Here is a 24,161-nt window from a genome sequence, read left to right on the forward strand (position 1 = left end):
CTGTTCCATTCTCTATCTAGCTATCGACAATTCTTCAAAATCCTTTCCCTTTACATCTTCTGCCTGCAAAAGATGAGGGACAGGTTTGCAGACAAGGCAGATTAACCTGGTGATCACTACAATTAAACTCACCGGACTAAGTCACACCTGCACAAGTCCAGTTTAAGTGAAGGCAGACTCAAGCTCAGGAAGAAAAAGATTCTTTGCTGGCACTTGAATATAAATCACAGTAAATAACAGTAAAGGAAATTTAACAATACACTTAAGGAAACAGTCACTTTAAAAACTCTGCTTAAATCTAAGGGTGGCAAGATTACACTCTTTCAGGTACAGCCAGTGAAAGCAAGAACATCATATAGGGGAAAATGGACACAGAATATTTGAAAATACAGGAAAACACCAATGACATATACATTTTGAGGACTCTGCAAATTACTGTCACTATATTATCATGTTTACATAAAATGTAGCAGAGCAACTACTAACAAGCATTATCCTTATGACCTTCCTTTTATACAATGTTCTTCTTTCAAGTAAGCAATAAATTGATTGCTCCCAGAGCACTCTGAATGCAACCACAGGTACGTACAAACTATGAAGTTTAAAAAAAAAAAAAAAAAAGTCTGATGGAACAGATGAGGTCTGCTACCTGAACCTAGTGGCCACACCCATATCTGGATTTTGGAAGTACTTTTGTGCTCTGGATGGCTGAAAATGCAGCCCCTGCTCAAGCCATAGAAGCTAAAACCTCAAATAGCGGTCTTGTTTCTTCTAAGATGTGTAGAGGGTCTCAGGAAGGCACAAGTGTGGCCAGGGGTTCCTGCATCAGGCCTTGGAAGAGCTTACGGACTCTAGAGGCTACACAAGATGGGTGCGCATCACAAAATTTTAACAAAGAAGACAATCCCAACAGTGATGTAAGCTGCTCCCAAGCTCCCCAGCCCCTGTGGAGGAGGTTGCAATCCCATATTCCAACTTTGAGTGCCTTTGAACTTATTTACAGCAATGCTACAAGTGGAGATTATCATAGCACAAGCTTAGGTAATTTGTCAAATACAAGCAGACAGAATTGTGAAGGTATATTTTAATAAAAATATTCAAAATGTTTCAAATAGTATTTCACCACAAGGTTTTTATGCTCTGTGTGCTTTCTTACATCTACGCTCAATTTTTTAGTTAATGAATTTCTTCAAATATTAGCTAAACTACATAAATCTAAATACTACATTCTTCCTTTGTTTTCATTAAGTGAGTAGCAGTAATAAGTGAGATTTTTGGTTGTAATAACTCAGGTTAGCATCACAAGTCAGTTTTTTATGTGGTTAGCACACGTAATTACACTGGGATTTAACAAGTCCCCTTTGCATGTTAATAGCCTACTAGTTTTGCTCAGAAAAAATGGCAAGCAAAGTTTTGTAACTACAGTTGCTATGTTACTTGTGTAGACCTTATCTTGGCATAAAGGTTTTTTTGTAAATTTTCTATGATGCTATTGCCTGTGAGTTGAAAGTAGTTCTATGCAAAAGCAGTGCTCAGTGCAGAAGCAAAGCTTGCCTTTGCTTTCCAGTTTCAATGTGTATGCTTTTTCTTGTCCGTGTTAAACCTACAAAGAAAGAGCTGCAATAATATTTTTGAGAATGGGTGTGCCTTGCTGTAAAAGGAATATAAGAATAATCTGAAAGCATCAAGTACAGTTTCCATTTTCACAACTCTCCATAAACCACTTTGACAGACCTAACACATTCCACCCCTCTTAAGCCACGACTCTTCCGCTTCACAAAAGTCTCCTAACTTGACAGATGCCAATAAACTGGCTGCATTAATCAGAGATAGAAACTGTTGCTATTTTAGAAGTTTAATTACTAATTAAGAGGAACAACACCCCAAACAGACATCCCATTTCACCTAATCATGCTGAACTCATGTGGTTCACAAGGTAAAAAAAGGGCAAATTTATCAAGTAAAACCTTTGAGATAAAAAGCATAAAGATTCAGGGTGAACTTCCTATGCAAACAAATGTGGCAGAACAGATGAGCACCTCGATCTACAAAGCACCTGGCTTGTCATTTTCTGGCACCATCACCGCAGCACACAGCAGGTTTTCCTGTGGAAGATGCCCAGCAGCCTCTGCCTTGGCACACACCTGAAGTCACAAGTGGTATCAGGTCCTGCCTCCTCTCCAAGCCAGATCTCACTTCAGTCAGACTGTAATTCATACCCACTTTCCTTTTTTTTTTTTTTCTTTTAAAACTGCTTTTATGGATGATTATTTATACAGACGTAAGATGTATCTCTATCTTTTCTTCATCTTCATGGAAGCAGCTCATTCCAACAATTTCAGTGGATTTGAACTGTTTTGAGGAGATCTGTGCCTGTAATCATGAATAAACTAGCACAATTTATCCACAAAATTTGCCAGTGGAGCCAGAGGGCTGGATTACCAACCAACTACCACCAACACAGGGTTCCTAAAGAGCAACATCTCCTGCAGATCGAGTGGGAGAGCAATGATCTGACCTCCAGCACAACTCACAACCTCCTATGGCATGGCAGAGAAGTTAATTAAATATACACACTGGGAAAAGGCTCACGCAGACCGAAGTCAGCACTCACAGACTATTGATCACACACGGTGATGTGCTTTTTGGAAGAACAGAGTTCGCCACCATCCCAAGAGAAAGAGGAAGAATTACAGTGGAGACCAGGCAATCACGGCTTTGCAGTCAAAGAGCCAAACCTAAAGTGCTGATGAAGGCAAAACATGGATTAAAGAAAAACAACAACAAAAGAACAAAAAACAAACAGAAAAGGTGCTCCTGGGTTATACGAACAAGAACACATCTGTTTTTTATTAAGCATAATTTCCCATTTACTTTCTTCCTGATCATCCTTTCCACTCCTTTCAGCCTTGGTTTATTCTGCTTCATTTGCAGGTACGATTTTTGAATCACCTGTGTGGAAGTTAAATACATTTTTCACATGCATTTGAAAAATTAATTTGCCCATGCTTCTGAGATACCCTTGCTTTACCTTAACACTACCGTAAACAGTACCAATGTTTACATGTTCTGCCTGACATTTAACACATACAAGTTAAAATTAATATAGTTGCATTATCTCTCAAAGCATGTTGTAAAGAACAGTAGCCAAATTTTTATAAATATGCTATTTTTTCCTTATTATTGGAAAATGAGATTTAGAATCAACAGGGACAGTTTTGGTCCATTTTAACAGCCTACAGGCAAGCATGAACGCAGAATCCAGCTTTGTTTCCGTTCTGACTTTTTTTCCCCCACAAATTTCATCAGTAAAAAGAGTTTGAGGTTTTCCAAATGAATGGAGAAAGAAGGGTATAAGCAGGCATTGCATTTTCAAGTGAATCTTCACTGTAAACTCTACTGTCAACCCAGCATTTTCTTCCTCACCAGCCAGAGAGAAAAGCAAGCAGGTGTTTAGAGCACATATTTTTAAAGACTCAGTTGGAGAAAAGACTGTGGTGGATTTTCAAAAAAGAAGTAGTGGAATTTTTTTTTTTTTTTCCACAAAAGCACTTTTATGGAGCGATACAGGAAAGCAGAGTCTGAAATCTTGGAATGCTATTAATTTTACTGCTTTTTCTTATAAATTAATAATGTTCAAAATTTCCATCAACTGAAGGATGCAGTTTAAAAATCTGTGTTTCTGTGAAGTTTATCTAGAACTGGCCTCATTAGTCTTAAAATGTGAAAAAGAGATCACAACAAAACTACCAAAAGCAAAAAGAAACCTTTGTGGCACAGCAACTGCAGAGGCCTGGAAAAAAACCCACCTGTTCTCAGCATCATTTCAGCCTGGACTGAAATTCAGGGGAAGCGGATTAACTTCTCAGCTGTCCTACAGACTCACTTCTCCCATTTTTAAAAGGGCAGCAAATTCCCCTCCCTGAAGGGTATCACAGGGGAAACCTGCTGAAGGTCTGTTTAGCACCTTGTGTGCACACACTTTGCATAAATATCTGTAATTGTCTTTAAATGACTCACGACCATTAATGCATTTTATCCCTGCAACTCTTTTCGTCCTCCTCAATCCAGAAGTAATGGTGCACAGGAAAATGAGAGAAAACCTTTCTGCTGAATTAAACCTGAGGCAGGGCCAAGTTCTGCCTGAATTCATAATAAAAGGCACCTGGGAGCAAGGCCAAATGTAGTCTGGTGCACGTAGCCCACCTAGGAGGATTTCTCAGAGGACAGCAAGTGATGTATTCTTTACTGGACAACCCACTGACAAAGCAGAACGTGGAAAACTGCATTTTTTTTCAAATGCAAAAAGACCCAGACAATCATAAAAGAACTACAAATTATAGAAAGCTTTGAGAAAATAACCTACACAGGCAGATTAAACTAAGGGTTAACTTACTGAGCCAAAACCAACAGCATTTAGGGGGGAAATATGATTCTGTATAAATATGCATGGAGTATTAACTGCAAGAGAGGAAAGAACCATTCATTCAGAGGAGCACAACAGAGAAATGTGGAGTGACCATTAAGAATGGATACATTTAACTTCAATATTAGAGTAAACATTATGTGTGCGATTTTCAAAAGTGTTTTAGGAAGTTAAATGCCCCATTTCTAGTGGTTTGCAATGAGGACAAGTCATTTAATTCTCAGGTATGTTTTGAAAGGCTCACCCTCAAATGTCAAAAAGAGTTTGTGTAACAAGGCAGCAGAGTCACACTGTTGGCCACTATCAAGGCAAGTGCTGCTAATACTTGCCACCGAGTGTTACTGGCAAGTAGGAAATGCTTTGGGTTGTTAAAGTATGCAGTGCATTTATTTTACAAAATAAACCCATAACAGAATATCCCCATCCTACCTATCATCTCATGTTCAGTGCAAAGAGGTCATTAAATGCTTTCACGTTTTGTCGCCAGTCTCCGTTGTGCAACTCTATTCCAAGTTCTGATTTTTCTTCTTATTATTGTCCTCATACACTGGACGTGCTGCCACTAAACACAAAAGCTTCTTTTTCTCATGCAACTCACTGTACAAAACACTAATATACCTAATTGCCTATGGAAAAAAAGCTTGGCAAAAGTTAGGTTTGTAAAGTGCTGAGACCTCTATCTAACGTACTCATTAATAATGTCTTACTCTTCCCATCACTGTCCTGTCTGTTTGTTCCCTCCTGTCTCACACTGGACTCCGTAAACTCTTCAAAGCAGGGGCTGTCTTCACGTCCTGTGTCTGCCACAGCCTCTAGCACAGTAGGATGCCTGATCCACCAGTAGATATTGGTATAAACCAAATACACCACAAGCACATTGTCACTTGAAACCAAGCATTACATGCATCTTTATCTGTATATGAATGCTAGAAAAGAACACCAAACAACTAAGCAGATGTGACCAAATTGATTAAAGGATCCCCTGTTTAGAGTAGATCCAAACATGTGTGCCACAGTATCAGCAACCTGAAACTGTACCACTTATCCAGAAGCTCATCAGAAAGCACCAATGTAATAAATACAAAGAAAAGAGGATGAACCGTGCTTTCAGTGACCGAGTGCCACACCAGCTCCTCCTGGGATAGAGTTAACTCTCCCTTTTTCTCTACAAGCCTCCAGCTAATGCTGCTCGGTGACTGGCTTTTGGCTGCATTTCCATCAAGCTATGCTCAGCAGAGACAGCTGAAGGACACAAACCAGCAAGTTTTAGGTTTCAGTCAGAAAGGGTCAGAGTTGGAGTGGGGAGAAAGAAAGACAGGGAATATTAAAGGATACTAGTAGGAAAATCCTCCATTTCTCAGATTGGCCTGTAAAGGTTCAGGATCCATTTGCAAAGGCTGTCTGTAACTGAACAACTAGTTGAAACTGCAGCCAGTCATGCAAAGATCCCACTGCTCCTCCAGCAAGGACGATACCTGGACACCAACATTATGATCACAACGAGCTCTATATACTTTCATCCACAAGGGTTTTGGTACTGCCCATTTTCGTTCCACTAAAAATATATACTTTTAAGTAGGACAACATTGAATCATAGCTAAATTCTAACATTCAACTACTCTCCATTGACTTCATGGCAGTGAGCACACAACATAACAATTACTTTCAGTGAAAAATGTTTTCATTGCAATGTTTTGTGGTTTTCCTATTTTTTAAATCTATGTATGCACTTATCTTCATTATATATTTCAGCTGCCATCTGTAATTTGAAAACCCTGCAATTTTGCAAGACATAATCTACCACAGAGAAGATAAAAGTATCAATTATCTTTTTAAACTGCCCTTAGTGCCCTCGTATTATGCAGAAATATCTTCTAAAATGCTGACCTGATACTCTGGGGAACTGAAGCATTAAATAGCAGCTCTTTCTCCTAAGCCAGCTTTGAACAGTGGGAGAACTGAACATGTCAGGCTGCTTTGAGCTACTCAGAAACACAATACTGAAATATTTACAAGTTGTGACATGGCTGCTCCTAGAGCCATGTGGCATGTGTGAGAGTAAAGCATAAGAACTAAGACAGGTGCCTCTGTTTCAGGGGAGAGACTGCGCTCAAGGAGGATGAAGTTGCTTCCTTAGAAGACTAAGATCTAAATCTAATGACTGCAACCCAGGGGTGAGGACATGGATAAAAACACACAGACAAGTTTTGTCTGCAAGATGTATGATAAGACTTCTGGAGCCAACAACTGTTCCAATCAATTGTCATCTGAGTGCAAGCAAAGGGACTATAACTACCTAAGGTCAGGAGTGTAGGGCCCAAATAGATGTAGGTCTGTGAAATTAAATACTTTGCTGTTCTATGAGTATGTATGATGGCTTATAAAGGATGGCAGCTTGTGTTCAAAGAGGAAAAACAAGCCCACTTAGGAAGAGGTTCCTCCACCATCTTGACATCTGTCCTTAAAATCAGAGAAGAAAGCTCTTCTTTCATGTGACCAGGGGGCTCTCAGGCTAACTACAAGTAAACACGGCATATTAGCCCTCCTGTCTCACCTTCTGCAACTGTCATCTGCTCCAAAACCAAGACATTTCTGCAAGTGCAACAGTGTAGGCAACCAAGTCCTTAGACATGCTCCTTCTGAACAAAAGGAAGAGAAGTAGGATACTGGCAGCAGCAAGTCAGTAGAAGAAGACAAACAGTGACACATTGTCCAAGCTTGCAAAAATGCAAAGGAATTACTCCCCACCCAGAGATATCTCTACTTTTTTTTTTTTTTTTCTTTCTTTTTTCTCCTTTCCATTCTTCAGAGCTCCTGGTGGAGGTAGAAGAGGGCTTTATATGACTGAGAGAAGTTGAGGAACATTCTCTTTCATGAAGGCCAACAAAGGTGCTATGTAACAAAGAGGGACAATGCATGTGCAGAGTCTAGTTTCACCTTCCACCAGTATTACCTACAAGCACCTAGGATGGACTCCCAGCAACCTGGTTTCCTACACAGCAGCTAAATGAAAGAATCAATCACTGCATATGCCTTAAAATGGAATGCAGACATATGTAGAGCATCCATAAGTGTCAGAACTGGGGTATCTGAATCTATTCTCACTTTAGGCCACAAATCACTTGTTCAGCTCTTAACAAAACTTAACAGATTCTCCATGTGTGGTAAGTTAAAATGAGGAAGCTGGTTGCAGCAATCCAAGTAGTTTGAGCTGGAGTCATCATTTATTTCACCCACCATCAACGCTAACAGAGCCAGAATGCAGCAAAAGGACTCAACAATCAAACCAACACAAAGCTGGTACCTTCCAGAAAATGCTTTTTTCTGATCATTCTATCAATTAAATTGAAAAATGTTTCCAGGGCTCTCTCCCACCCCTATTATTTCTGCCTTCTTCCCTATTGGACAATCACAAGTGGCTGACAGCTCTATCCTGCCACTAACTAAATAGAAGCCCTATTGAAAAGCACCAAGAGCTCTGTGTTCCCTCAATTTAATATCCCAGCACCAGCCAAGCAGACACTGCATCCTGCCAAGACAAACATTATGTGACTTGGCAAAAGGGGAGGGGGCAGTTTCTGGAAACAGCTCTCCAGTCTAAACTTCTTAAGGAGTCAATATAAACATGCTTTTATAAAAAAGGTGCTGCCTCGTCTAAAAACACAGATTCAGCACAAAAACACTACTACCTTTCACCATCTCCTGTTAGTTTAAGGTGTGTTCAGTTCAATGACTGTGCAAAACCTGCGTCACAGCTACCTGCTGCTCACTTTTTTAATCCAAAGACGAAAACTTTTTGGAGCCTCATTGAACACTTGTTGATTTATTGGAAGAATAATAAAAGCAAAGACGGATGCTTTGCCTGCAGCACATTTCCCTTTGCCTGCCTCCACCAAAACAGAGCTACAGTAGGTGGAAATCGGTTAGAAGTTTCCTACATTTGTAGCTCCAGGATTATATCTTCAGTTCACTGGGTGGATGCCATTTCTCAAGCCATGTGGGATCCATATTTTGTCAAGAATCAACTGATTCTCTGGGTTTCTTCTGCAAAAATATACCAGAAACTTCTGAAGTTGTAGAGTTTGCCCCAGGATGCCCCTCTTTCAGTTCACAACTATCAACTGGAGAGTATATTGGAATTGATATGCTGGAGTGTTATTTTCCAGAACTCAGTCATGTGCGAAGTACACATCCCTTTATTTAGGTCCGAGCACACAACAAGATACATCACACAGCATGATCTGATGCTAACTCATCATTACAAGTGCAGACTGTTACTTTGTGGCACACGGACAGCGTTGTCTTTAAGCCTCTGCTGCAAACAGGTACCTTATCTCACGGATCAGGCAGCCAAGCTGACTCTGAGCCTGAGTGAGGCAGGGCCCTGCTGCACCCCATGGTCCATGGACAGGGACCCATACACCCCAGCATGGAGTCATACTAGGGAGCATAAAATGTTTGAGAAGCTTAAAGGAGGAGATAAGCGAACAAAAAACCATACAACTGTGCTACATAAACCAGGGCTACATACCTAAGCTGGCAGGAGAATTCACTCACTCTACAATTTTTTTTTTTTTAACTGGGCATGACCTGACTCATGCAAAAAAGTAGAAATTGGGCCAGGATTTTGACAAATCATTCCAGTAGATCCGGGACTGATGGCTAGCTATAGCCTTTCTGCAAGAGGCCTTTCAGTCTGCCTCATCATGCCACAGACACACACCACTGAATGTGGGGGGAAAGGCCAGCCAGCTCCTGACAACAGTGGAGACAAAGAGAAAGTTACATGAGGTGTTGCAGTACCAGCAGCCCATCCCTGATGCAGTTTTTTGCTGTGGTGACTCGGAGAGGTCATTTACCTGAGCATATGCACTGTGTAAAGCACGCACAAATATTGCATCTGTTAAATCACTATAGTGGGGTGAGCTATTACCTTGTTGCGATAATTGTATATCACTAACCTAAGCAATCAACTCCTGACACCCACAGAAAAAAGGAGTCACATTTTAGCAAACACCATATCATGCAAACACAACAGTAATAAAGAAGGAATATCAGAATATGGTCTACCACTAAACAGAACTATCAAATAGAAACACATTTGCAAAGTCCCGCAGCTTCATTGACTAAGCTAACACGGATCCACATGTATTGCTCTGATACTAAAGAATCTCCATCATCTGCTGGGGTTAAGACCTGTGGCAGAATGCCTATATATGCATATCTGACAGCACAGATATATTTTCCTGGTAGAAAAAAGATATAGTAGATATAGAATCTCTTTGCCCAGCTTCCCACAGCATCTTTTTATAGTGAATATTCACAATATTAGTGCTCTGTACCAAACAAAAATTATTAGCTCAGCCATCCACATAATACCCTCCCAGCACGTCATACATTCAGAAAGACTTCTGTGGATAGATGGAGTCAAGTAACTTAATACGTACACGAGTCCTGTTACTTGTATATAACACACATCTGGCAAACGAGGGAAGAGTTGCCCTTCTGCTTGTAACACTACTGAGATACCTGTAATGCTTAGCTACTTTTTAAATCTTTTTCCATTTATTCTTCTTTCTGTAGTTTTTACTTGCCTAACTTGCATAGGCCAAATATTTGTAATTATTAATCAAAATAGAGTGAAAACAAATATCACACACTTTCTTCTACTTATGACACTTCTGAGTAATTTAGACTCAGTGGTTTGAATTATTTTTATCACAATGTTGTGTACAATATATAGTACTGATCCAATAAAAGTTGCTACAGGTACTTGAAAAAATACATAGAGTACGTAGAGGATTTGGTATAAATATAAAAAGCTTACCAAAGTGACCATAAACTGCATTCATTTCAAATTCCAAGCAATTACACAAAATTCAAATTCATTAAAAATGCAGAGAAGCCAAATCAAAGAAGAAGGTACAGGCCATCACTCTGCCCACAGTCTGTGTCACTGCACACTGCTATCAGTATTGCAGATAAAGGAAAAATAAAACAAGCTGTTGTATCTGCAGGACAGACCATGGAGACAGAGTGGGCAGCTCCTGGGCTGTCCCTGACCCTGCCAGGACCCCAATTCCTCACTGCTGTGTGTGCTCCCTGAGAAAAGGGAACTGGTATGAACAATCTTTCATGGCTTGAGTAGGCTTAAAAAAATGAAGGTGACAGAAAATGAAATGAACAAGCAAAGACCTAGAACCACACAGACAAACAGCTGGAGAGTTGAAAAGCCTGCAGCATGGACATGGTAGCTGGACACACAGCCTTGCTCTTTGATGCTGATCAAACAAGCCCTTCCCTTGTGCATTTGCTCGTGCAGCTGAAAACATGACATACCAACATTTTGACGATACTGATATAAATTAAGTTGCCACCACATGAAATTATGAGCAGACCAAGGTACACAGATAACAAAATGTTCTCAGAAGGAATCTGTGAATCCAGGAGACAGTGCCATGAACCAAGGAGGGTTTGTTGCCTAGAGACTGCCACCCGCACCTCCAGCAGAGCCTGCTCCTCACTCACGTAAGGCAATTCAGGCCCCTGCCGAGGTCTGTCTCGCAGGGTTGGCATGGAAGGGGAAAAGCTGTCCAAAAGGACATATTTCTCTCACTGCACATCTACTGCATGTTAAAGTATTTATGGCCTCAACATACTTGGCATATAAAAAAAATACTACACATTAGAAGAATGCTGGAAAAAAGTAATATGGCAGTACTCTGCACATTTTGAGAAACAGATGTTATTGATACATTTGCTGAGTGCCCACAGAAGGAGAGAGGAGCTTCACAGCTCCCCCATAGTTGGGCCTCCAGTCCCCACAGACCCCTCCAAGGCTTCCAGGGCTCTGGGCTTTAAGGTAGAGCATGCAGACTTGCTGGCTTCTTCAGCACTGGCACCCCTTGAGTTATTTCTAGTACAGCACGTCGAAATTCAGCCTCTCATTTTTCCTCTTCAGAAGATCAATGTGATATAAAGTCCATGTTACATTGCATGTTTTGCGTGTTGCAGAACTCCTGGCAATGCACTTCAGAACTAAAGCAAGAGCTCCTGAATCATTTTAGTCTCAGTTCTTGAAGGCTATTGAACACAGAGAGCATAGAGCAGCATTAAGATTTTTCTTACTAAAGAATGTCTCAGAGCATTACAACATAGCCAGCTGAATTGTCCATACCATGGAAGTTTGTCAGTAACCATCTAATGCCAGGCTTCGAAAACAAAAAAAATCTTCTGCGGCTACAAAGAAAAATATTATTTGTGCGACTGAATACCAGGACGAGAACTCAGAAACAGCATGAAAACATAGGAATGTTTAATATCCTCTTCCAAACTACGGACACAATTTAGGAATAAGAAGCTGAGATACACTCATACGAAAATACCAAATGTCAAGCTGACCAGAAACAATACCCATTTCCTTAACTAAGGATACTTTTTCCTTTGGCTAATAAAGTAATTTTAAATACAAACATGTTCTTAGTTTTATAAACATCTAGCAGTCTCAGTCTAATCTTAATAATAATAATAATAATAGTAAATCACTAAGATTACTTCTCACAGCAGTGTCAAACTACATTAGTAATCTAGTCAAAAGCCACGCACAACTGACCATTTTGCAACGTAGTAGAAAAGTAAGAACTAAGAAAGCAATGAGGGGATTGTGATGTCTAAATGGTCCATTAATACAGTAAAAGATGAAATAGAGAGGACAGAGAATTAAACGATATTGGTTCAGATCAGAAACACAGAGTGTCTTTCATGTCTCTTTTTTAAAAGGAGGTCGTTAATCAGTGCCATGATTAACATAAACCACAGCAGAAACAGCAGGCTTGAACAAAGACATTCCTCCAAACCCTACAGCCCAGTACAATCCAGGAGTCCTCAGCTGGTGGTGAGAATCTCTTAGTGAAAGGCATGACCTACAATAAACAGGATACCAGGATGGAGAATAAAAATAGACTGATGTTCCTGCAGAAATCTGCAACCTCATTTAACACGTACAGGGCTTACAATTACTCCTTGTTCATCTCTATATCTGTTGTGAAAGCAGAATTCCTTCCCTCAATTTCTCCTTGCTCCTCCAAGGAACCAAAGCGCTCTAAATACACTAATTGACACACCACTTTAAGGAGCAAAAGATATTCGGAAGAGCCACTGAACTAACCAAATTCTGTTGAATTTGCACAGAAGAAAATGGAAACATCTTACTGGGTCATTCCACAGGAGCTTTTTAGCCTCCTCTATAAACATACATAAGTAAATTCCTTTATGCCAAGATTTCTCATGCTTGGTTTTAATCCAAATGTTTGGTTTCTTTTTTCCTCTTTCAGAAAGTCTAAGAAAAATCAATAGAACCCCTTACAAGTTATATGAAAGTGAAAAGAAAAAATAAACTTAGATTTTATGTGGAAAAATGTGTTCTTGGAAAACCTACACAGATCCATTTTAACTGCAAAACTGGCAGACAAAACGCTTTGTCCTTAAAGTAGGAATTCCCTTAAAGTAAGAATCCCAAAATGTTAACATCTCATGATCAGGAGGATGGAAAAAGGGACACTTGAGGTCAGCAGCACCATGACTACTGTGGCCCTCAAAAGCAATTTTTATTTATCTGCAATGCACATGCATCAGTCACGAATGATGTGACAGAACTATCACAAATTACAAACATTCCAGATACTGATTAACATCAATTACTGCATTAAGCAATGCTGTGGTACCCATGAGGTCCACTCTGCCCACACAGCATTCATTAGCTGGCTGATGAGGGTCCCATGCTGCCATCTCCCCAGTTATACACCACACTTTACCATCACAGAGCATTCAGCACTGTGGAAGACAGACAAAGCTGAACATCTCCATCCAACACTGACATCAACTCTATGATCTTCTAGTGGAGGCGTGTCAAACTTATTTTCAGAGCCTGAGTCAGAGAGCAATGATTAGAGTTTCGGTGTGACCCTCTGAAAAGGGTAGGAACTTTTATGCCGATGATTAGTTCCTACAACACACAAACCTATCTTGTCTGCATTCCACTTTTTCATTTTTTTTCAATAACCCTGAGCAGTATTTTCTTTCCAGTCTCTTTTCTTGCCCCCTTTGCAAACCTCAGACCATCCAGCTCTTAGGTCAAATTCCAGATACAAGTACAGCACCGAATCAACAAGGAACATCAAAAAAGGCATTACTGAATACGGCTTTTTATCTCTTACCTACAAAAAGTAATTTCAAATTCAGTATAAACTCTACAGTCAATAAGAACTTTGACAGGGATGACAAGGATTAAGCTTTGAGAATGTTGACTATTTCAGTATCTACTTACTTTCTTTTACTGAGATACATACTTTACCACATGTGATATGTGAAGGCAAAACATGAATCAGATCCCAATTCATGTGTGCTATGTGCGTTATCAAGGGTACACAAAAGTTAGGCAATCTGGTTTTTATTACTAAAACTATTAAAAAGGTTTTTACTTAGTAATTATACTAAGCTTGGGTTATTTTACAAACTGTTATCTGTGAGTCTCCACGAATAAAAAATTTAAGTAGTATTTGGTAACAAAAAGCAAAAATCCACAAAGGAAATTCTTTGTCGAACGGCCTTAAAAGTACTGTTTTGTGAAAATGCATAGCCAGGACTAAAAGGTGTGATTCAATAACAGCTACAAAACAGATACCCGGAGCAGCACTCAGTCACCAGTGATTTGTTTAGAACATATTTTTTTTTAAAATCACCTATGCCAGGCACAGTATCACTTGAAGGAGCTCAGACCCACTCACTGATAGCTCTGCACCTCTGCCAGCTTATCTTCTACACATCAAACAGGGAAGTGGTACAAGAAAACCTCCTTCTTGACCTCTGAGTAGGTCTTCACACTTTAAATGGAAGATACCAGTAGAGCAGCAGTACCTAGAGCAGAGAAGCTGCAAACAGGGGCAACATGCACGTGCCCAGTTTTCAGCTTCACAGCATGCTTTGGGCTCTGTACTACCGGTCCCATTTTCTGCTCCTGGTCTCATGAGACAGGGCAAAATGGGGTGTGTTACACTAACCTGTGAATAGAAGTTCAAGCCCCTAAATATATTGATTAAAAGGGATGAATTACACATAAAACCACACTCTGTCATAAGCAATTTGTCAAACTCAGAAATAAACTGTGAATACCTGCCTGTAAGTTGTGACAATCAAAGTTGGGACATTTTAGTTTTATGATGAGTCACAACTTTTTCATGCAGACTTTCTACAGACACCTGTTCCTAAATCCTTTTCTAGGGAAGACTACCTAATCAAAACACCTCCATATTCAGCATTAGCATTACCAGTGCAGCTTAAAATGCAAACTGTCTGTTCTCACTTGCACCTAAATAACAACATACTGTGAAGTGTCTTAATTCACCTTCAGATATTCTCTCCAATCTAGAAAGAAAAAATGAGACTAGCACCACTGTTAGACTTCCTAGCACCATATTTTCCACTTGTGGCACTTAATCGGTGATTCTGTAGCACATACGCCTTTTGGCAAACCTGGGGTAGTTCTTAAGTTCCTAAATGAAGAGTTTGGAGCTTTTCCTATTGGACATTCCAAAGAGGCCCCAGGAAGCCCCCCAAATTAAATCCTTGCCATCTAAAGAGTATGTAGGCAACCTGGATGTCATCAATTCACATCACTCAAATGCCAGCCTGAACTGACTTAATCTCCTCTTCTCCTTCCAAATCCCCAACAGATCACTGGATGCTCAGACGTGTTTGACAGGAAGGCAGCAGCCTCTTCCTCTACCTCGTACCTCCCAGCATGTGAGCAGCACTTTGCCCGTTTAGTGCTGATGCTTCTGAAAATCCAGTTGCTGCATCACTTGGTGCAACACCAGTTCATCCAGCCATTTGTTTCCAATGGACTCTTTGTTCAGGCAAAAAGCCTGGGCAGTTTGTTATGCAGATGATCGCTCAGGAATTTCAACTTTCTACAATCAGGTGAAATATTATTCAAAGCCAGCTAAACAGTTATGCCTCTCTGTGAATTCCAGTTAAGGCTGTTTTTCTAGTTTCTAACCTGCTTTCTCTTTTGTATCATAAACCAGTGTTACTTTCACTTGCTTCAAATGTGAATTTTCAGGCAGGACATCATGTTCACTGGTGCTGCTACAGCACAAGACATGCAGAAAGCCTAGAAAAAAAAAATCAATATTAGTGAAGTGCTGCCTAAAAAACACAGCAGTTTTGGTGCCAGTCATCTTAGCTCTCCATAACTGAATAATAAGGAATTATGCAGGACTGTCAAAGAGATGGGACTGATTCTACTTTCACCCTTGCTTTCAACTATTTAATAACCTTGTGCCACCCTCTCATGAACACAGAATAAATGGAGACCGTGTTTTAAGTTAAATATCAAAACTCTACTTCCAGTTACCAAAAAATGTTTGTAAACTGCTCCCTATGAGCCCATTCCGTAAAAAGCTAAATCACTTTCACCTTTTTTTGAATGGATATAGTCCAGGGAAGAAGACCACAAAAGTTGTCTAGTAACCAAGTTCCTCCAAAAGCTACAGAAACACATAGTATGGCACTAATGAGACACTAAAATAATGCCTTTCCCTGGACACAGCAGAGGTAAAACCCACCCCTTTCCAAAGGCACCAAACAAGGAGCATTTCCCCCATTCCTCTGAGTGCATCTGTGGCTACAGATCCCACAGAAGCCAGGAGGCTAGTTTTCAGAATGAAGCATTTATCCATAAAATTTCTCCACTCAGGTAGAAGAAAAGCTCACTGCTCTTGTCAGCAGCTATTGCAGCTTACCAGTGAGGTGAGAAAAAAATCTCATCTCGTGCAGATTTGGAAAGAGCCTTTTCCCACAAGAGATGGGTGTTCTCTGCTACCAAGAAAACATCATCTTTTGCTCCAACTAAAAAGGGATTGTTGTCCTAAAACTTTCATAAGACTTGTGACTGGGTGATCCTCTAGCAGGTGAAAAAGGCATGAACTCTCCTAGGCTCTAAACATTTGCTATATGGAGTCACACCTGAGGAAATAAAACTGTCCCCCTTTGAGGTGCCAGCAGATGGGGAGGGCTTTCAGCTCTTATTCACATCAGTCATGGCAGAACACAGGCTCAGCAATTCACTCAAAACATCTCAGCAGACATTTATTACAATTTATGTGGACTTCAAAAAAAAAAAATCTTAAAAGACAAACAGAAAGCTACTAAGTGCAGCTGTAAATGTAAATCAAGGGAACCAATTCAGTGCAATAAAGGAAGCCTTATGTATTCACAGATTTTTTCTGTCTGTTTCCCTCATTTTTTTTCCCAGATCACCTAACTCCCTGCACAGTATAAGGATGGAAATAATCCTACCTGAAAAAGAATCCTTCAAATAAAAAGATCCTTCCACAGATGAAGCTGCATTTGATACAGTTGCTGATGGATAAAACAACACATTCTTGCAAAAAATATGGACAGAGATAGTTCGATTGGGCAGAAGCCCAAGACCACCTCAAAACCTGACAGTGTTGTCAACTTTAAGAGCAGTCTGCTGGAAACTATTCCCATATTCATTCCAACCTTAACTTCATTCTGTGAGAATCCATCTGCAGAAGTGACTCCCAAGAGGAAAATACCCTTTCAGCCTGCCAAGAAAAAAGTGCACACCTTGTACAGCACCATCCACTAAAATCACTCCTCACTGCCCAGGTGATCTTTCAGAGGGAGCTAGAGATGAAGGAAAGTGATGAGCTGATTATTTGTGTCATCTCTATGTCCCATGAGAAATATGCACAGTTTCCATCCCATGTAACATTCTAAGTTTTGTCCTAGACTGAAGAAATAAGCTCCAGAGAGAGAAAAGAAAACAGGAGAGTTTGGAGCCAGCATGAGAACAAGGTAAGGTATTTCCAAGACTATTTTACTTCAGCAGCTCATTTCTTCAGTCCAGTGCCATCAGAAGAATGGGACAAATCTCAGACAATCATGGCTCTCAGGTCTCCACATGAAGTTCTAGGTCAGAGAAAATAATTCAGAGGCCATCTGCTCCAAGGGACCAGAACTACAAAGTGACATGAAACCCAGAGGGCAAAATATAATTTTGACCTATTTGAGATATCTATTAGATCTTAACATCGAAACTGCCAGAAAAGTGCCTTGTTAGTAATTTCTGTCATTTGAGGATGACTGTTCCCAAGCCACTCAGTTGTGGCAAGAAATTAATTTACTTTTGTTGAATGAAAATATGACAGATGAGCAAGCAGTTCCCAAAACAGAGACTACACAAGGCTGTCATCAGGATGGTGTAACCTCTCTATACATGGGTACTGACTGAAAGTTATTTGTGACCAATGACTACTTCCAGGATGGTCCTGCAAGACACACATGCGGTGGTGTCCATGAACATGCATGCAGAGCTCCCTTGCCTATTATACTCCTTGTGTCCACCCTGAATTGCATGTAAACCACAAAGGAAAAGATGATCTTAACTTCCAGCTATCTTGTTTCTACAAGCAAAGCAGGTGATGAAAAGGAATGTCCTGAGGGGCAAGGTCAGCTTGCACTATGGTCTCCTAAGGTTTCTGCAAACACATTTTGTAACAATGATTTCAAGGGGAGCGTGGGAGAACCTGAGCCAGGCTAGCAAGGCTGCTTCTGTTCTGGCACAGCATTTCTTCTCTCTGGAACCTTAAGGGAGCCTCGTTAAAGGCATCATCAAAATACTTCTCATTAACAAGAATGGATGAGTCCCTCTGCTGTTCTGCAATCCCTGCTCTGATACCAGTCAACAAAAGAGAGGCAAGATGAACCACATTAAAAAGTGCAGGAAAAGAGGTGGAAGTCACATCGCCCTCTGGTTTGCTTCTGATCGAAAGAGCTGAAACCTGGAGGATGGATCCCAGTGGCAGTGCCACAGAGGAGAGCAGCAGGCTTCAGCGGCCAAAGCCTCCTGCTGCAGGGGGGTCCTTTGCCTGCTGCCTCCCCTCAGACAGGGAATGTTGTCCCTGTAGGTCCTGCTCTCTGTCTTGGACACCAGAAGAAGAAGGTATGGTGTCAGCAAGAGAAGAGCATCAAAGGATGCATCCTACAATACACTTCATCATTGCTTTCACCATGAAGCGACTGCAAATTAATGCTGAGGAGACTGAGATGCAGTTTGGGATGCTACAGCAAGCTGCTGCTAAACCCTGAAAGATTAAGGAAACTTCTTCCAGTAAGTAGAAGCAGCTCAAGTCTCAGACTAACCTCATTTTTCAGCAACATACTACCTAATCACAAATGCCAGCAGAAGTTAATTTACTATGCAGCAACACTTATGGAATAAACATTGATGAAATGAGTACTGAATTTCACACTGTGTTGCTATTCATGAAAGAGGTTAAGAAAAAAAAAGTGCCAGGATGAGGACACTAAAAATTGGTCAGTTTTTAGATCAAATACTGATGTGACATCAAAGCCAGCACTAGTAATGCCAACTTCATCACACCCACTGCTGCCTCCGACAGAGGCTGTGAAGTGTTCAGCATCCATATGTGCACCTCCTTGGCTCTGCACAGTCTGGAAAAATCTGGACTCAGGACCAGACTCAGTGATATTTTGAGGGTGAAATTAAGGGAAAATGTTTCTGTTGGATTACACAGAAATAGGGCAACCTTTTTTTTCTTCTGCAGAGCACCCATACCACAGAAAGCCTAATATAGGTGTACTCTACATACCAGGACAAAGGAGCTGCTTTGTAAAATTTATTTTCTGTTAAGATTAGCTGAAGAATGGCTGTAAACCCACAACTGTTCTGTAGGGACATGCTGTTGGAACAAACTCAGAACTGTCCAAATCCATGCGTGCAAGATGTTTATTTTCACATATTCATAGCCATAAACAAGCATCCCTTTCATAGTTTAACCACTTTCTCACCTCTGTAAGCTACTCCAGCAGTGGCACGAAGAGTAAGCAAAGAGAGATAAGAACAGTCATTCTACCTTTTAAGACACACAACACCTCCAGATTGGTACACATGGACTTAAAATATACTACTTTTACACAGACTTCCTTAAAATATGCCACATGAAAAATATTTTTAAACTAAACTAAAAACCTAATAACTGCTATTTTCAATTTTAGCTGCCACACTACCCTTGAGAAGCAAAAGGCTTCTCTCTATGTATGATGTTCATACAGTCACATTCCAACACCTGAGTGGGGAACCTGTGTGTGAAGAGGGCAGAAAGACAGCAGTGGCTTTACTGGAGAAGGGCAGAAGGACTGAGTGGGGAAGGGATTAAAGGGCAATTAAATACCAAAGAAAATCGTTCAATAGGTTTGTACTTCAAGTACCTTCTTTCCTGACAAAGCCAGGGATACAAAGCTCTCTCCTGCAACAGAGGTCCAGAAAATGCATTTGTGTTGATGTAACACTTCCCTTAAAATGTGAAAACTGTGACCTGTCTCAGGATCTTCAAAACAGCTACAGTGATTTTTAATAAAACCAGGCTGGGGTAGTCCTCACGACTTGTGACAGATACATACATAACTATTACCTAGTAGATTTAAACACATTTTAGATCTGTATTATCTTGAATTTGTTAATGCTGATAAATGGACTACTGTGAAGCCAAATGGACACAGCATAAAGTGATATGGTCCAGACATATTTTTACCTGGATAGTAAAGTGGAAAAAATTCATAAATATCCTAATCTTCAAATGGATGTGCTACTAAGTAAGAAAAAACTAATTTCTCAATCAAAAATAACTATAAACACTTAAAACAGACATTTTTTTTAAGTTGGTTGTTTCCCCCCCCCTTTTTTTCTGATCAAGCATGACTTGCACCACAGCATAAATTAATAACGAACTGGAAACATTTAATCTTTGTACAGCTTATATAGGAGACTGTTGAGCTCCTTGAAAAAAAAAAAAAAACTTTAAAAAATTCTGCAGTGTCCAGTACACACACATAGGCGTATTCCCATGTCCATATGACAGCAATGTTGCACACAAACCCTGGCTGGGGCCCTGGAAGTACCGTGTCAGCTCCAGCAACGTAGGATTTGGTCAGCAATCATGAGCCCTGGTTTTAAGCAAGGAATTACCGTAATCAAAGCAATGAGGGGGGGGAAAGCGAGTTACCTCAAAGGTAAACTTCAAATACCTTGCTGATGTCTGCTTACAGTCCCAAATATTGCTCTTTATTTCTCTCACAGAGAAATCATGCCTGGTGAAAGGTACTGGAGAGAAGAAAAAAAACATTCTCAAATCTGCCCATGATCCCTTTAGTCAGAAGGGCTTTTCTTGGTCCTGATTAATAGTCCAAAGCCCAAGAGATCTGTAATCTCTCTGCTGATCTTCCTCAGTGGTCCCCTCATTCTGCCATGGCAGGAGCTGATCTCTTCATTGTACCATCATGCTGCAGGGATGTGCAAAGTACTTCACCTATTTTATTTATTTAACTGTGTCAGGTCACACTCCCAGTTTTTCCTTATCCAGGATTCTTCTCAGCATCCTTTACAGAACAACAAGGAAGCAGGTCTGCTTCCCTCCCTCTCTACACAGGAGGAAAAGAGCTCTTGCAGGAGGGATTTCTTCAGATCAGGGAGACCGTCAGGCTTTTTGCTTTTGTTCTCCATTTTAAAAAGAAATGGCATCTTTTTCCATTTGGAAAACCTATTACCCAAACTGATCACATATTTCCATGCTATGAAAGATATTTGTGTGGCTACTTACATTTTGGCCCAATTTGATCTACTTAAAAGTCCAGAGCAGTACTACTGTATAGCTATTCAGTTTTTCCTATGACTGCACAATCCTTGGAACAAAGGGAAAGAGAGATGTAGCCCATCGGAAAATTTTTATTTCAGAGGAGGACGTAGAGGGTGAATCAGCCTTGAAAACATAAAGCATACAACCAAGTGGAATCTCTGAGTATAACCCTTTTTACTACTTCCTACTTTGTACAATAAGTACAAAGCACAAAGGTTTCCCCAGTTGACCATCCTCAAACAGGCAGCCATGAAACTGGTATCAACAATAGGTTTCTAAAACTACCTGCTTAAGCAAAGAAATTCTCTCTGCATCTCTGAAAAAGAGCTTTCTTTTCAAGTGAGTTTAATCTTACATAGGGCATGGGCTGATGTAGTAGTCCTGAGGAACAAGGCGGGAAGCAGAGATGGCTAAGAGCTGAGCTGGGACTTGGAAGGCTTATGTGTGAAGAGAGATCTTATGTGGGAAAGGGTAATTTATTCTAAAAGAGAATGGGAGAAATGCAAGGCAGAGGGAGAGAAGGAAATACAAGGACTAAAGAATCAGCTCCTCTACAAAGCAAGGAAAAAAATCTGTCATCAACCCAAATCTGGCCCCATTAGAAAAACTTATAAAAACAAAGAGAAACAAATGGAGCTTGAGCAACCATCTGCATAAACTCTGACTACACTACACAAAGTAATGATGAAATATCTACTTTGAGTGACAGCTTTGAAGAAAGCTAATTAAACATATTAAAGGTTCTTCTATATTATATTACTTTATACTACATTGACATTTTACTTCAATTACCCATCACCTCCCTTCTCAATACCACTTCCCTCAGTGTTGTATGCATGAAGCCTGAAATCCTGAATAAGCAACACGATAGTACTGCATTTTCCTAAGTTCCTCAAACTTTTGAACTTTGAACAATTCTCTCTACTGTGGATTGCTATGTCTGAAAAGTCTCTATTACCCTCTAGAAAGTGCTACATACTCCAGAGGCGACTGGGATGAAGTCCAAGCCCAGTCTGACAGTGACCAAAGGCCACTGACCCAGCAGCTTGCTCAGTCAAATGGGGAGGACTGGCTGAGGTTACCAGATGGGACTTGTCACTCCAAAGAGGCAGCTGCAACATATCCAGCCCAGTTAATAATTCTGCAGGGCTGCCAAGTACAGCAGAATACAAGTGGTGAGAACAGGCATGGCAGGTTAAGGGAGTGCACTGTAGGATGTAATTACTGTGGAAAGTGTGCAATAGGGCAGAGTAACATGAATATAAGAACGTTAAATCAGTCTAAGACACTGCTGCCATTTGCACAGAGCAGCACAGAGTCAGGACGTGGCGATATCTCCCAAGCCATTTATCATGTTTTCCAGTGTTTCACGCTCCCAGAGGTATTGGATTACCAGATGTCCACTCAGCCACAGTCTGGGCAGCAGAAGCACACAGCTTCCCATGCTGCTCCACAGCCCTACAGCCTGGACTGGGAGGGCTGAGGGAAGGGTCCCATTTTGAGCCTTGATGCACATCTCATCCCGCCTGAGAGCACACATACCTATGCCTGCTGTGGCTGTGGCCCACCACCCACTCATTGCCATTGCACTGAGAAGTCAAGATGATTCAATGACCTTCCCACAGCAGCCCTGCTCGACAGTGATTCCCTAATAATATTATTTAGAACACTGGAATTAAGCTCATCAAGAGTTTCACATGGTCTATAACCAGATGCTCAGCAGCATTTCAAGTGTTTGTCTCCAAAATGCTTTTTTAATATACACAAAAAATCAACAGCTCCTAGAAAACAACGGTTTCTCCATTTAGTAACATCATTTTGCCAGCTTAGGGGAAATAACACTGAAACAATACATTAGTACCAACATGTGAACACGAAATAAGCCTTTACTTGAGTCTTGATGGAGCAACAGGTAATAAAAAGGATTTGAAACAAATGAAAATGCTCTGAAACTGCTTAGGTCCTGGTATGGACTTAACCACGTGCCTGAACTTAAGCATATTTTTGAGGATTTTCCTGAACCAGGGCTTGAGTTTTCGTGCAAGTATCTCTAGTCTGAAATACTCCAGTCTGTGTTTCAAACATTTACCAAAGGAAAGTAACTGTGCACATCTCTGTACATCCTCCCATTCAGAAACTTCAAATAACTCAAAAATCATTAATGCAAAGTGTACCATAATCACTGAGAATAGGGAACTCTTATCAGCTTCTTTCCATGAAGGGGAAAGGTGAAAATAAGATGCAAAGTTAAAGACTAACAGTTAAGAAGTCCCTACTTTCAAGAAGTCTATGCTAGGGGACTGTCATGTCCAATGATCAAAACCAAACTTTGAGGACATGTTGAAACTCCCAAAACACAAACAGGTGAACATCAACTTGTGTACTGACTTTAATGGTGTCAAAGACACTCACAATTTTATTCCCATTTTCATATCCTTAGAAAAAAGGGATGACAACAAGCAAATGAGGAATAATTGGTCTCAAGTCATAAACCTGACCAGTTGATTTTTTTGTCATTGTTTTGTTTTGTTTTTAGTCTTCACAGTTGGTCTATCTTTCAGGATTTCCCTGTTTTGACGGTTGACCATTAAATGGCAGATAGACTACCGAAGATGTTTCATTTGCAAACAGTCGTACCCTCAAATGAACATATGCAGCCCTGGACTTGAAGGCCATGGTTTTCCAATAAACACAGCAAATCACATTTTACCTGGTAACTGAAGTCAAAGATTAAAGATCAACCATACTGGCTTTTGTTTAAAACAAGTAACATTAATGCTCTGGAAGAAACATAAGACAACATTCACACTTGGCAATGCCTAGATGTGAATATAAACCAGATCACAATAACGAGGACAAATATGTCTGTAATGACATAATTCAAAATGTAAGTACAGGCTAAATGCATTGCATACCAGCAATGGTTTGGAGCTTGTTACAAAAGGAAGAAAGGCAATTGATGAACTGAAGGAATTTTCTCTACAACAAAAATG

The 24,161-nt window shown here is 40.4% G+C and overlaps 1 protein-coding gene across 2 annotated transcripts in view; it reads right to left on the reverse strand.

Annotated features, from left to right (window-relative positions):
* The window catches only part of ADAMTS3 (ADAM metallopeptidase with thrombospondin type 1 motif 3), a 127,619-nt gene that overhangs the window by 88,907 nt on the left and 14,551 nt on the right, over window positions 1–24,161 (reverse strand). The window lies entirely within an intron of this gene.

The sequence above is a fragment of the Patagioenas fasciata genome, chromosome 4 (assembly GCF_037038585.1).
Source record: "Patagioenas fasciata isolate bPatFas1 chromosome 4, bPatFas1.hap1, whole genome shotgun sequence".
NCBI lineage: Eukaryota > Metazoa > Chordata > Aves > Columbiformes > Columbidae > Patagioenas > Patagioenas fasciata.